Source organism: Gymnoscopelus microlampas (assembly GCF_963454915.1).
Source record: "Gymnoscopelus microlampas genome assembly, chromosome: 17".
In the NCBI taxonomy this organism is placed as follows: Eukaryota; Metazoa; Chordata; class Actinopteri; order Myctophiformes; family Myctophidae; genus Gymnoscopelus; species Gymnoscopelus microlampas.
The window spans coordinates 43,207,306-43,219,869 of record NC_139954.1 but is presented as its reverse complement, the minus strand read 5'-3'; the positions used below and the strand labels follow the sequence as shown (position 1 = coordinate 43,219,869).

The following is a 12,564-nucleotide window of genomic DNA, read 5'->3' as shown; positions in this document are numbered from 1 at the left end:
ATCATAGAAAAGGTAAGAAAACCTTAGTCCAAAATTCTCCTTTAAGCCTTAGTGAAATGAAACGGACCGGAGTTGCAATCCTACTTGGACCGCTTTCCCCCCCCGTCTACACCAAATCTCTTTGCCTAAAATAGCAGATCTGCAAGCTGTTGTCAGCTTGTAGATCTGCTATTTTTGGTGAATGATAACCCCAGAACAGGCATGCTGGTTTTCAAGAGGTTAAGAACACTTAAACCCTACATACTTTATCGGGCAGTTTTCTCCCAGGGCTCTATACTCAATCCACTCCTTTTTCCCCTCTACACCAAATAACTTAGTCGAAAATAGCTGATCTACAAGCTCACAGCGCATTACGTTGTGAGCTTGTAGATCTGCTTTTTTTTTCGACAAATGTTTGCTTATTAAGACATGCCCAAAATAGGGACAATCGGGTGGTTAAAAGGTGCTTCAAAGAACAATGTACGGATCCTCAAAGAAACAAAAGGTGATCTAGAACAATATGAGGAGGAACACAAATAAGCATCATTTGTCTGTGTGTAGATGTGTGGCAGGGTTGTGCGTAATTTAGTATGCATCAAGCATAGCTGTCATCCTTCCTGTCATCACTTGGTATCATTGCCCAAGGTCATAGTGGTTTATTCTGATGTACAAGCTGTAAAACACCATGAGATGGAGACATGGGGGAATATTATTGCCACGCGGCTTTAGCGTTGACATTTAATCTTGGTTCACCGTTTTTTATTTTGAAATGCACGTACGGTAGCTGCCTTCTGGGGGTGTGCATGTGTTCACTGCTTCACCAACCACGCTGTCAAAATGGATCTTCATTGATAATTGCATAGAGGCTAAAATTACCTTCTTTTTGGGGGGTTTCATAACCCATTAGTACCTGGAACGCATTTGTGTCACGTTAGATTTCTTTGGCTATTCAAAAATAGCAGATATACAAGCTCATAGCGCGGCACCGAGTGCCGCGCTATGAGCTTGTAGATCTGCTATTTTTGAAAAATCTTGATTTTTTTTTTTTTTTTTTTTAACTGTTAGGATTTTGAAAACATTTTTAAGAATCGCCTCAGGTCTTAATGGGATAAAGGAACACGCACACACTCACGCATGAAGACACACACATACTGTACGCATGCACGCACAAACACGCACACACACAAACACCTATTATCATTATTGATCTGCTGGCAATTTAGAAGTAATATTTTCTGACTCCTGAAGGGAAAACTTTGCAAGAAGGATCATTACTGCATTCTAAACCACTTTGGGTGTGCAGGAGTCTATTTTCCTGTCAGGCCATGATTTATGTTATTATTGTTGTTGTGAATTCCCTGTACCGCCATAGAATAAGTTTGTGTTTTTCTTTTATAGAATAATAATGATTATCATATATATATATGGAATTTTGCATTTCGAGCTTGCGGATCTGCAACTTTTGCTACTTTTGTGTGACACTGTAGTATGATCAAGTAGGGCGTTAATTTACGAAAAGGCACAAAACGTTTGAGAGCAGGGACGTGCACAGATAGACTCTAGGTGGTGCTGGCCTCTTGACCAGAAGTGCCCTTTTTTTCAGTTTACAGCAGGGGTATTCAACAGAGGGTCCCGGACCCCTAGGGGGTCCTCAGAGTTACTAAAGGGGGTCCGCCAATTCTTTGTCATATGATTTTTCTTTTTACCATAACCACTCAAAACCTAGCATCCCTTTTCTGAGGAGAACTTTAGCCAAAAATAGCCGATCTACAAGCCCACAACGCCTCGCAGTGTGGGCTTGTAGATCGGCTATTTTTGGCAAATAGGTATAGGTGTAGAGGGAAAAAAGAGCAGACCAAGTAAACAAAAAAAAGTACAATTTACTTGAGCATCTGCCCCTAAAAATGTATGTGCACGCCACTGTTTGAGAGGTTTCTGCCCGACAGCGACTGTGTGTGTGTGTGTGTGTGTGTGTGTGTGTGTGTGTGTGTGTGTGTGTGTGTGTGTGTGTGTGTGTGTGTGTGTGTGTGTGTGTGTGTGTGTGTGTGTGTGTGTGTGTGTGTGTGTGTGTGTGTGTGTGTGTGTGTGTGTGTGTACACAGTATATATACTGAATATGGCAATCAGACACGCTCCATTAGCATTGGTTGGGTGAAGCCTCAGCATTAGGACCTGTCACCAGATAAACGGGCCATTGACTTGGTCCCTATAGCTCATGTCCATCTGCATTACCGCATGTCCATTATGAATGACTCTATATTTGCTATTGTCATATGAATATAGCTGCCCTATTCCACCTCCATTTTCCACTGAAATGAAATGACAAGTAGTAGTGGGCATTTTGTGTGTATTCATGTACAGTATGCTTACTGTATGCTGAACCAAACTGGTCCCTGTCACTAACAGGGTTCTATCGTGTGTGTGTGTGTGTGTGTGTGTGTGTGTGTGTGTGTGTGTGTGTGTGTGTGTGTGTGTGTGTGTGTGTGTGTGTGTGTGTGTGTGTGTGTGTGTGTGTGTGTGTGTGTGTGTGTGTGTGTGTGTGTGTGTGTGCGTGCGCACACACACACACACACACACACACACTTATAGGAGTGTGGGTGAAGCTGGGCGACACTGGGTTTGTGGAGGAGGGCGCTTGCTGGAACAAAACAAGAGAACAGGGCGGACCGTTTTTGGCACTCAATGTGTTAAAATCTCATTCATTACTCAACCTAGAAAGGTGTTTTTTGTGTCTAACCCTAGGTTTCAGGGCTCAAGGACTGTGACTAAATGAGTAAAATTCAAGCCAATTCTGAAAGATACCAGTGATTCACATCCTGTAATGGATGGTGTCAGGACATTCCACATTTTGGTGGCAGAGTAACTATGAGAATTTCCCCATGTTTGTTCTAAATGTGGGTGGTACCAGATCATGGTCGCTCCCTCTAGTGTTGTGGCTGTGGGTGTCACTCACTTTGGAGAAGAAGTTAGACGCGTATGAGGGTGGCAATGTGGAACAGCTGTGTTGATTAGAATCATTCACACCTGAGATGGCTGCTGGCTAAGAGAGATGCCCGGCCCTGACTCCATGTGATGTGGTGCAGAGGAGGGACTATAGGAACATGTGACACAACAGTCTGATTGGATTACTCTGGTCGAAGCGTACCGCATTGGTTCTCAAAGTGGGGGTACTTGAGGGGATACCATGGGGTCCCCAGCTAAATGATTTATAGGAACCAAATGGACCCTTACGGGTCTGTAACTCTGAGAGTGTACAAATTTGTACACTCTCAGAGTTAAATTAACATTGATTTGACAATATGAATTGGGGTCCAAGAGATGGAAATGCCATTAAATGGGGGTCCGTAGCCTAATGCATGTCAAACTGGGGGGTCCTTAAATTACAATGATTGAAGAATCACTGCTAGAGTCGTAAAAATCTTCTCTTATGGGGGTCCCTGGCTTATCTTTTCAAATGGGGGTCCGCGGGCTAATAAGTGTCAATTTGGGGGGGAGGCATGCGTTAATCCGACAGACCTTTTCTCCGACTATGTGGCATCCGCGTGCGGTTAGGGTTAGGGTGCGGGTTTGGTTCGGGTTTAGTATTGGAAACGTCGGAGCGCTGCGCTGTCGGAGGAATGCGCTGTCGGACTAACGTACTGCACCCAATTTGGGGGTCCTTGACATGAAAAGGTTTGAGAACCACTGGCATACAGTATATAGCCTCGCGTGGCCAGACTATATCACAAACAAAAAAAAACGGAGGGCATTTTTTTTTTTCACTGGCAGATTGGTATGGTCCCAGGCTATATGTTGTCGGGCAGAAACCTCTTATCTCCAAGAGTGAAATCAACTCCCTACTTGATCACACTACAGCGTCACACAAATGCATCAAAAGTAGCACCGCGTTTCGAGCTTGTATATCTGCTTCTTTTGGTATTTTTGAATTTGAATCCTGAAAAGTAACAGTTCTGGACATAATGAGGTTTCCACTTTGACATAGACGATATGTGAGAAGAAAAAAAATGCTGGTATCCTTTACGCAATTTAGAATGACTTCAGTCTATAACTGAATCAATCACATGACATGATTTGATTGACAAAATTGAATTTATCAGATCAATGTTTATTGATGAGTGATGATGAAACTGGGTATTTGCACACAATTGTAAGTGAATTGGGGGGCCTTGTGATTGCATTTTGCAAAAACAGTTCAGTTTTCCCAGGCCATTGGTCATTTAGCTGTACAGTACATGAGACTGAAAAGGTGACGCAAACAAAGGGGGAAAAATAAATACAGAATAGTGTTCACAAAGACTAAAGTGTTCAGGAGGAAACTGTTTCTCTAATTAAATTACACCCCTGCCTAGTTCTCTGAGAGCCATATTATGTGGCTGGTGTGAGAATTTCAGTTCGAGAGGTTAGGTCAATGGTTCTGTGTCTCCCCTTAACTCTGACAGTATACAAATGGAACCAAATGGACCCGTTAGGGTCCATTTGGTTCCATTTGTATACTGTCAGAGTTACATACTTGTAAGGGTCAATTTAGACCCCCCTCCCCCCTCCCTGGAATCTACTTTGAGAACCTTTGGGTTAGGTCAGTGGTTCTCAACCAGAGGTCCTTGAGGGGGTTCCAGGTGGTCCCCAGCTAAATGATGGAGAGTTGGTAACCAAATGGACCCTTATAGATCTTTAACTCTTGAGTGTAAAATGAAACCTCTGACCCCGTAAGGGTCCATTTGTTTTAAGTTTACGCTCTCAAGAGTAAAATTATTGTTAAACATCTGCATTACTTAATTAAAGAATCATAGTTATTTTGATCAACGTCTGCCTGTTATCTCTGCTATGGTTCCAACATCAATACAGCATGGATGGAATTGGACAAAATCTTATCCAACGATAACTAAAATATTCTTAAGTCTTGGGTCTGAGAGTCTAAATCTCATCAAACCACCGTCTGTGGCTCAAATGCCGAATACATAATGGACCTTGATATGAAAAGCCCCAGCTACAAAGCAAGATTGGTGTTTAAGGATGAAAAAAAGGAGTTAGAATAGGCCTCCAGGTAAATACCCACTCCAACAAAAATCATGTTTTTGTTTTGGTTAATGGGTTTTTGAAGCTTAACTATGATAACCCTGGTGGTTTGGTGCACTCTGAATATCGCTAAAGCATTACCATGTTGTTGTTGTTGTCGTTTTTTACCACCAAAATCAGTTTTTTAGATGAGCACTCACTGAAAAATGGGTTTCATAGTTAAGCTCCTAAAACCCATTAACCACACCAACTACTCTAAGAAAATGAGCATGGTTTTGTAGTGTAGCTACTGTATAATGTAATGTTTTGTTGTTTTTTTTAATAGCAGCAATGAATGAGAGTGCTTGTTGGATGGACACTGTATCACATAGACGTTTAATATATGATAGGTTGCCCCCACTGGTTTATAGCTGAAATAATAACACATAAAACATCTGGAGTGTCCCAGAAGACCTTGCCCCCTTCCATAACCTCCTTGACCACTAGTATTTACTCTCCCTGAATTACACTCATAACCATTGGATTGTTTGAAATGGAGCTCAGAATATAAACAAGTACCTGAGATTAAAGTCTCCACAATATAGCAAGCTGTCAATTACATGTCTATTTTCGCCATGTCTCATTGCAAAACGATAACAACGTTATGTAAACCTTTTTGGAAGAAAGGGCAAGAAATCACTTTCTCCTGATTGGCTGACATTTTGCAGCCCACCTGAACATGTATGTTCTGTTTATTAAAGAATTGCAGTGTTACTGAACAAACACTCTATGCAGTAGCAATGATTATCAGATTATCAGAATATTGTGCTTTAACCGTTTAACAAAATCTGTCACCAAAAAAAATATCACTAATTAACTCATTCACTGCCTGAATTATTTCTGGCCGCGTTTGCCCACTGCCAAGACTTTTCATTGAAAAAAAAGTACTCAGGAGCCGAGATACAGAATTTTTAAGTTTTAAGTTAACAAGGAAGTGAATGGGAGTCTAGATCTTCGAAAAATCATATCTCCTTGGTCTTTGGGTCAAATAAAAATAAAAAATAAAGTGTTTTTTTAAAGTCGTTTTAGTCGTTATAGGCAGGCATGGCTTATGGGACAAAAGTTGTTTTAGTCGTTCTAGGCAAGGAATGAGTTAAGTAAGACAATATTGATGATGCATTGTAGCAGTAGCAAAGATTGAGATCGCTGGTCACTATAGACCCCTTAACAGACGACGTCACACTGGTTAAGTGTCATACTGGTTGCAAATGAAACACATTCTGTCAGGTCTCTCTAGGACACGCCTCTAGCCAACACACAAGAAGGGGGTTGGGGTGTGCTGAAACCAGCGCACCCCGAAACAACTGGTTGAGAATTGATTGCATGAAACAATCACCTGTGCATCCAGTCTCAATGTTGGTAAACAAATAATTGGTCTATATAGTAATAGTTGCAGTACTATTATTAAACTGTTGATAGTAGATGACTGGCACAAATCATCATATCGCTTCAAAAATGGAAATTCTTCTCAGCTTTCAGTCAATATATATATATATTTTTTCAGATAGTCATTTAAATATAGCTGCCATATGTTTCGGCACCGAACTCTCTCCTCCTTGCGAAACTCGATCATTCAACAAAACTTTTCTTAGATTCTTCTCACTGTTTTGTGAGGAAAGAGCAGATGAAAAATAAATGTGGGCTTCATGAAAACATGCGGAGGCAACTTGACTTTGTAGCTCACAGAGGGAACCAGATGATGAAAGCCCGCTGTTCCTCAGTTAGCCCGTTAGAACCGGGAAAGCACCTGTGTCGTTTTAGATATCTGTGTCGGAAATTCAACACATAGCAGATACACAAGCTCGAGCTTGCACATCTACTATTTTTTTATTTTACATTAAAAAAAAAATCTTGAAAGTGTGAGAACTGCTGGTTTATAGAAGGCATTTGTAGAATCGCTATGTCAACTAAGAAAAACGTGTGTTTCTATATCAGTGGTGCTCAAACTTTTGTCAAGGACCCCCAAAATGATATGTTTTTTGCCGCGGACCCCCATCAAAATTAAAAATGTTGGCTTTAAAAATATATATATTCAGAAGATTTGCACACATTTTCATGATTTTTCAAAAATAGCAGATCTACAAGCTCATAGCGCGGCACTCGGTGCCGTGCTATGAGCTTGTATATCTGCTATTTTTGAATAGCCCAAAGTGTAAAATAATGCTTTTTAGCTCAAATCTAAAAATGACACAGTCAGTCCAGGTCTTAATGGGTTAGATGCATGTTGTTGATGTTGATTTGCATAATAAGTAGACGCCCCTGTCAACACCTACGGCATGCACAGCTCGGGTTATGTGCTAATACAGTAAATAAATGGCAAAAATGTGTTTCAAGCTCTGAAATGGAAAGTTTTATTCCGGTGTCAGGCTGAAGAAAAGTGTTAAGTACAGTTAGTTAGAGGGGAAAAGAAGAAATGGCAAGAACTTTTTTGATGCTGTCAACGCTGACAGCAGAAATACACAGCCACCACTCATGAAAACGCATGTTGCAAAGTGTTATTGTTAGCTTGTAGATCGGCTATTTTCACCGTTCACCCCGGAATAGGGAAGCCAGGGGTCACATGTCATGTGGTTGGATTTGGTAATAGGGCATAGCAGTGGAATTTTGTGTTGCCACAGATAGAAAACCCATTCATTCTTTTACATTCTGTGTAAAAAATAAAATAAAAAATCACACAGAATCTGCATGGTCATGATTCACCAGGAGCCTGGATGACTTGGTTCCAGGCTTAAAATAAGTTATATAAATATTTTTGGAAATCTCTATGGAATAAAAAAATATGCTGGTTTTCTATCTGTGGCAACACAAAATGGCCGCCATTGCTATGCCTTATAGTAGTCAATAACTGTGGATCTAGACGATTGTATTCGAAATGAGTTTACTGAAAAATTAGCTTAGGAGGACGAAACGTAAAAGGTTTGCGGTTTTTATATGTTAAGAGTCGGGGGCTGAGGTTCTATGGTGGTTCCCAATCTTCTCTGGATCAGGGCCCACTTGAAAATCTTAAACACGTTTCTGGCTCTCCCATCTGACCACTTAACACATCGAGTGCCAGAGTTTTTTTTTTAAACGGGGTACATCCAGTGCCAGCGCTTCTTACCGATTACGCCGATCTGTTTAGAGCTGCAGAAGCCTCCACGAGGACCCATGTACGGTTTTGCCTCTCAATGTGTTAACACGGAGTCTCCGCAGAGTCTCCTACTGACCAGCTACCCGGTCGTCAAATTATTGGCTCAGGAATATGCGACGGAAACTAAAAAACATCTCCATGAATTCAAGGCTTCATGGGGTGTGTAATAGGCTCTATGCACAGCAGCCATATTGGAAAGCAATTGGGCCTCTTCTTACTTCCTTCACAGGTGTTACCAATGATACTAATGAAGGCTCTGTTCCATTCTGGTCAGGGTGCTGATATTGTACACGTTGGCTCACTAGAAACACTCCATTTTGGTTCCCAAATGGCCCCTTATGGTGGGTGTGTAACTCTGAGTTCTCTCAGAGTTATGGGGGTCTTTGAAAATAAGCCAACCACTATGCCACACTAAATGGAACAGAGCCTTAATTAGTATCGTTGGTAACACCTGTGAAGGAAGTAAGGAAGGGGCCCAATTCATTCCCAATATGGCTGCTGTGCATATAGCCTATTGATTTTGGGTGAACTACTCCTTAAAATGTTTTGCCAATTATTTGGGTGGCCCACTTGCAATATCCTCACGGCCCACCACTGGGGCCTCGGCCCGCAGGTTTGGGAACCACCGTGCTACGGGGCTTCGTTTCCGAGACCCCGACAGACAGCTTTAAAACAAAAGGAAACGGTTGCAAACAGGTTGCATGATGCATCCGCAGCAGCTGTGGGTATTTCATAGAAGAGGCCAGAAATAATTATCTGGGTCCCCCCCCCCCCCCCCCCACATATTCTGTATGTCTGGGTTTTCTAAATTTATGTCCAGCGGATGCGGAGACTTTTCTCACCTCGCCATCCGTGCGCGGCGCCGCGCACGACGCAGCCTAGTTTGTCCTCAGCCTACTTGTGCGGCGGCGGCATTGTTATGAATTCAGCGACATGATTAACCCATTCAATCCGGGAACGCATCTGTGTCATTTTTAGATTTCTTTGGCTATTCAAAAATAGCAGATATACAAGTTATGAGCTTGTAGATCTGCTATCTTTGAAAAATCGTGAACATTTGTCATTTGTCGAAGTCTTTGAATATATATATTTTTTTTTAAGCAAACATTTGTAACTCAAATCTTTGCTTCTGGGGGTCCCTGGAACAAACATTTTTGAGAAGGGGTCTGCGGCCAAATACTGTATCTAAAAATGGTTTCTAAATCCTAACAGTAGGTTGCTATATCAGTGGTGCTCAAACTTTTCCATGTCAAGGACCATCCCAAATATGTTGTTCCAGGGACCCCCAGGAGCACAGATCGGAGTGAAAAATGTTCACTTTAAAGCATATTATATATTCAAAGATTTGCACAATTTCCCCAAGATTAAAAAAACAAAAAAAAAGCTCATAGCGCGGCGCTTGTATATCCGCTATTTTTGAATAGCAAAATAAATCTTAAAATGGACACAGATGCGTTCCCGGTCTTAATGGGTTAAAGCATGTGGAGATAACTGTAGACGTCGTGAGCTCCATAAGATGAGTTGAAGTCCCCCCCCCCCCCCCCCCACCCCCCACCCCCCCCCCCCTTGGGCTCCCCCCAGCTATCAAGCTAAGAAGAAACAGGTCAGCTCTGGCAGAGAGGTTCATTACTCAGCCTGGCTGTGTGGAGGAACTGGAGGGGAGAGAAACAACACCATGGGAGCGAGATGAGCGTGGAATATCAAACCTTAGGATTCCTCGGTGTGTGTGTGTGTGTGTCGAGAGAGGAAGCATCGTTTACGGATCTCCCCCCCCTGGGGAGGCCGGGGTAATAGTGTTTGTAACCAGCGCACACGGTGAAGGTTGACCACGGTTTAAATTAACCCTTTAAGACCTAAGACGCATCTGTGTCATTTTAAGATATCTTTGGGCTATTCAAAAATAGCAGATCTACAAGCTCGTAGCGCGGCACCGAGTGCCGCGCTACGAGCTTGTAGATCTGCTATTTTTTTGAAAAATCATGTTTTTTTTTTTACAAAAAATTTAAAGCAATTTTTAAAGCAAACATGTTTTACACAAATCTTTGCTTCTACAAATGTCTTCTAAATCCTAACAAAAATCCTAAGAAAAAACGTATGTTTTGCTATAATACCAGTGGTTTTCAAACTTTTTCATGTCAAGGACCCCCAGAATTAAATATTTGACCGCGGACCCCCATCTCAAAACATTTTGTTCCAGGGACCCCCAGAAGCAAATATTTGAGTTGAAAATGTTCGCTTAAAAAATATATATATATTCAAAGATTTGCACACATTTTCACGATTTTTCAAAAATAGCAGATCTACAAGCTCGTAGCGCGGCACTCGGTGCCGCGCTATGAGCTTGTAGATCTGCTATTTTTGAATAGCCCAAAGTGTAAAATAATACTTTTTTAGCTCAAATCAAAAAATGACACACAGATGCGTCCTCAGGTCTTACTGGGTTAAACAGACTACAGACGTTTGTTTTGAGTGACAGGGCACGTACATGACTTGCATAGCATTTGCTGAATACACAATTTTTTTCCCCCGTCCCTTTTTTTTTTTTTTTTTCTCGCTCGGGGCCGACGAACGAACTGGCTTGCCTGGGCCAATCGCGAGGCTGGATTTCCCCTGACCTAGTCGGGATAACCCTGTGTCCTTGGCGAGGCTGCTTATTGGCCAAAGTAAGAATTATTATTTCCCACCGGAGATCCCCTGAGAAGAGCCGTGGCCCCGATGCACTGTTGCACTGTTGAGACGTTTTAATAAGCAAGCAGGCAGTGGAGGAAGGAAACTATGAGTACATTTACTCAAACACTGTACAATTTAGGTGTTCTTTTATGATTTATATTTTATCTAGCTTTTAAAAATGTTTAAGACTTACAGTGAAAAGAGAAGATTGTGTGCACATCCCACGCCTGCATTTAGGCCAGGTGCTGGACATCAAGGAAAAGAAGGAAGTCCGCAGGCTGTTCTCAAGCTCCAAGAAACTCACTTTTTATTTTTGCAACGTTTCGACCTTCTAGGTCTTCATCAGGCAAATAAAAAAAAATAAACCTTATATGCCTGATGAAGACCTAGAAGGTCGAAACGTTGCAAAAATAAAAAGTGAGTTTCTTGGAGCTTGAGAACAGTGTGCGGACTAACTTATTTTCCTAGACTTACAGTGAGGTGTTTTTGACTTTACTTGAATATTTTATTTATCTATTTGTATTCGACTACATTTAGCCGATCTACAAGCTCGAAATGTATCGCATTGTACAGTGAGCTTATCCGCTTTATTTTTTATGGCGTTTGACAAAATGACAAATTTCTGTACTTTTACTCTGGCACTGTAAGTATATTTTGATGCCAATACTTTTGCACTTTTACAAAGTAACATTTTGAAAACAGGTCCTTTGCTTGTAACAGAGTATGTTTTATAGTGTGGAATTGATACTTTTATTTTATATAAAAAAGCAGAGTACTTCTTCCAACACTATTGCTCATGGACCCCCTGAGAAGTTTTAATAAACAAGCAGAGGCCCTTGACTGACTCTCTCTCACACACACACACACACACACACACACACACACACACACACACACACACACACACACACACACACACACACACACACACACACACACACACACACACACACACACACACACACCTTGTCTGTAGGTTTGTCCATGACCACGACTCCAGAGGGATGTTGGGTGGAAGGAAGCACATTCATAAATGACTTATAACTCATATAATGAGGGGATGATGGGAGCCCACTGTAATCTGCCTCATTTTGCTTGATATTAATTATTATGTATAATGCATGGAATAAATTAACGGTCAACAAAGACCCTGGAATTTCAGTGATTGAAAATGATCGCCGAGGTCATTCCAAAAGAGACAGCATTGTGAGCTTGTAGATCGACAGTGTCCGCCATTGTCTCGGAGGTGCAACACAGGTATCAGTATTCTCTCTGTGAGACGGATTGTGTAATGTATTTTTCTCTCCTAGACTATGATTACATATGACCGGCAACAATGACCATCTTATGAAAAAATGAAGACGGGACCTTCAAATATGTGTTTTTCAAGTTCCCACCAGTGACAGAAAGGAGCCAAATACAAGCATAGAAACGCCTTTGTTTGCTCCTCTAACATACTCAAGTGAAGTCGATTCCCTTCCCCTATTTTGCAGGTATAAGGGCGTGCCGCGTGACTGTAGCTAAAAGAATTACACCAAATATTGAATCCAAATCCAACACCGCCACCACACCGTACTGTATATTCGGTACTTTGTGAGATAGGCCTTTTGCATTGGAATTTCAGAAGGCCACGGGGCAACGGCAAACACTGGAACCATGTTCCCATAGGCTACTTACTTATTGACCTTCTGGTCCAGAAGTACATCTACTGTATGCAGTAGGCCTGGAATA

General features: G+C 41.7%; 1 protein-coding gene across 1 annotated transcript in view; it reads left to right on the top strand.

Annotated features, from left to right (window-relative positions):
- LOC311064463 (contactin-associated protein-like 5) overlaps positions 1 to 12,564 on the top strand; it is a gene marked incomplete at both ends in the record, with an annotated part of 210,811 nt that overhangs the window by 85,526 nt on the left and 112,721 nt on the right. The gene's annotated exons all lie outside the window — the stretch shown is intronic.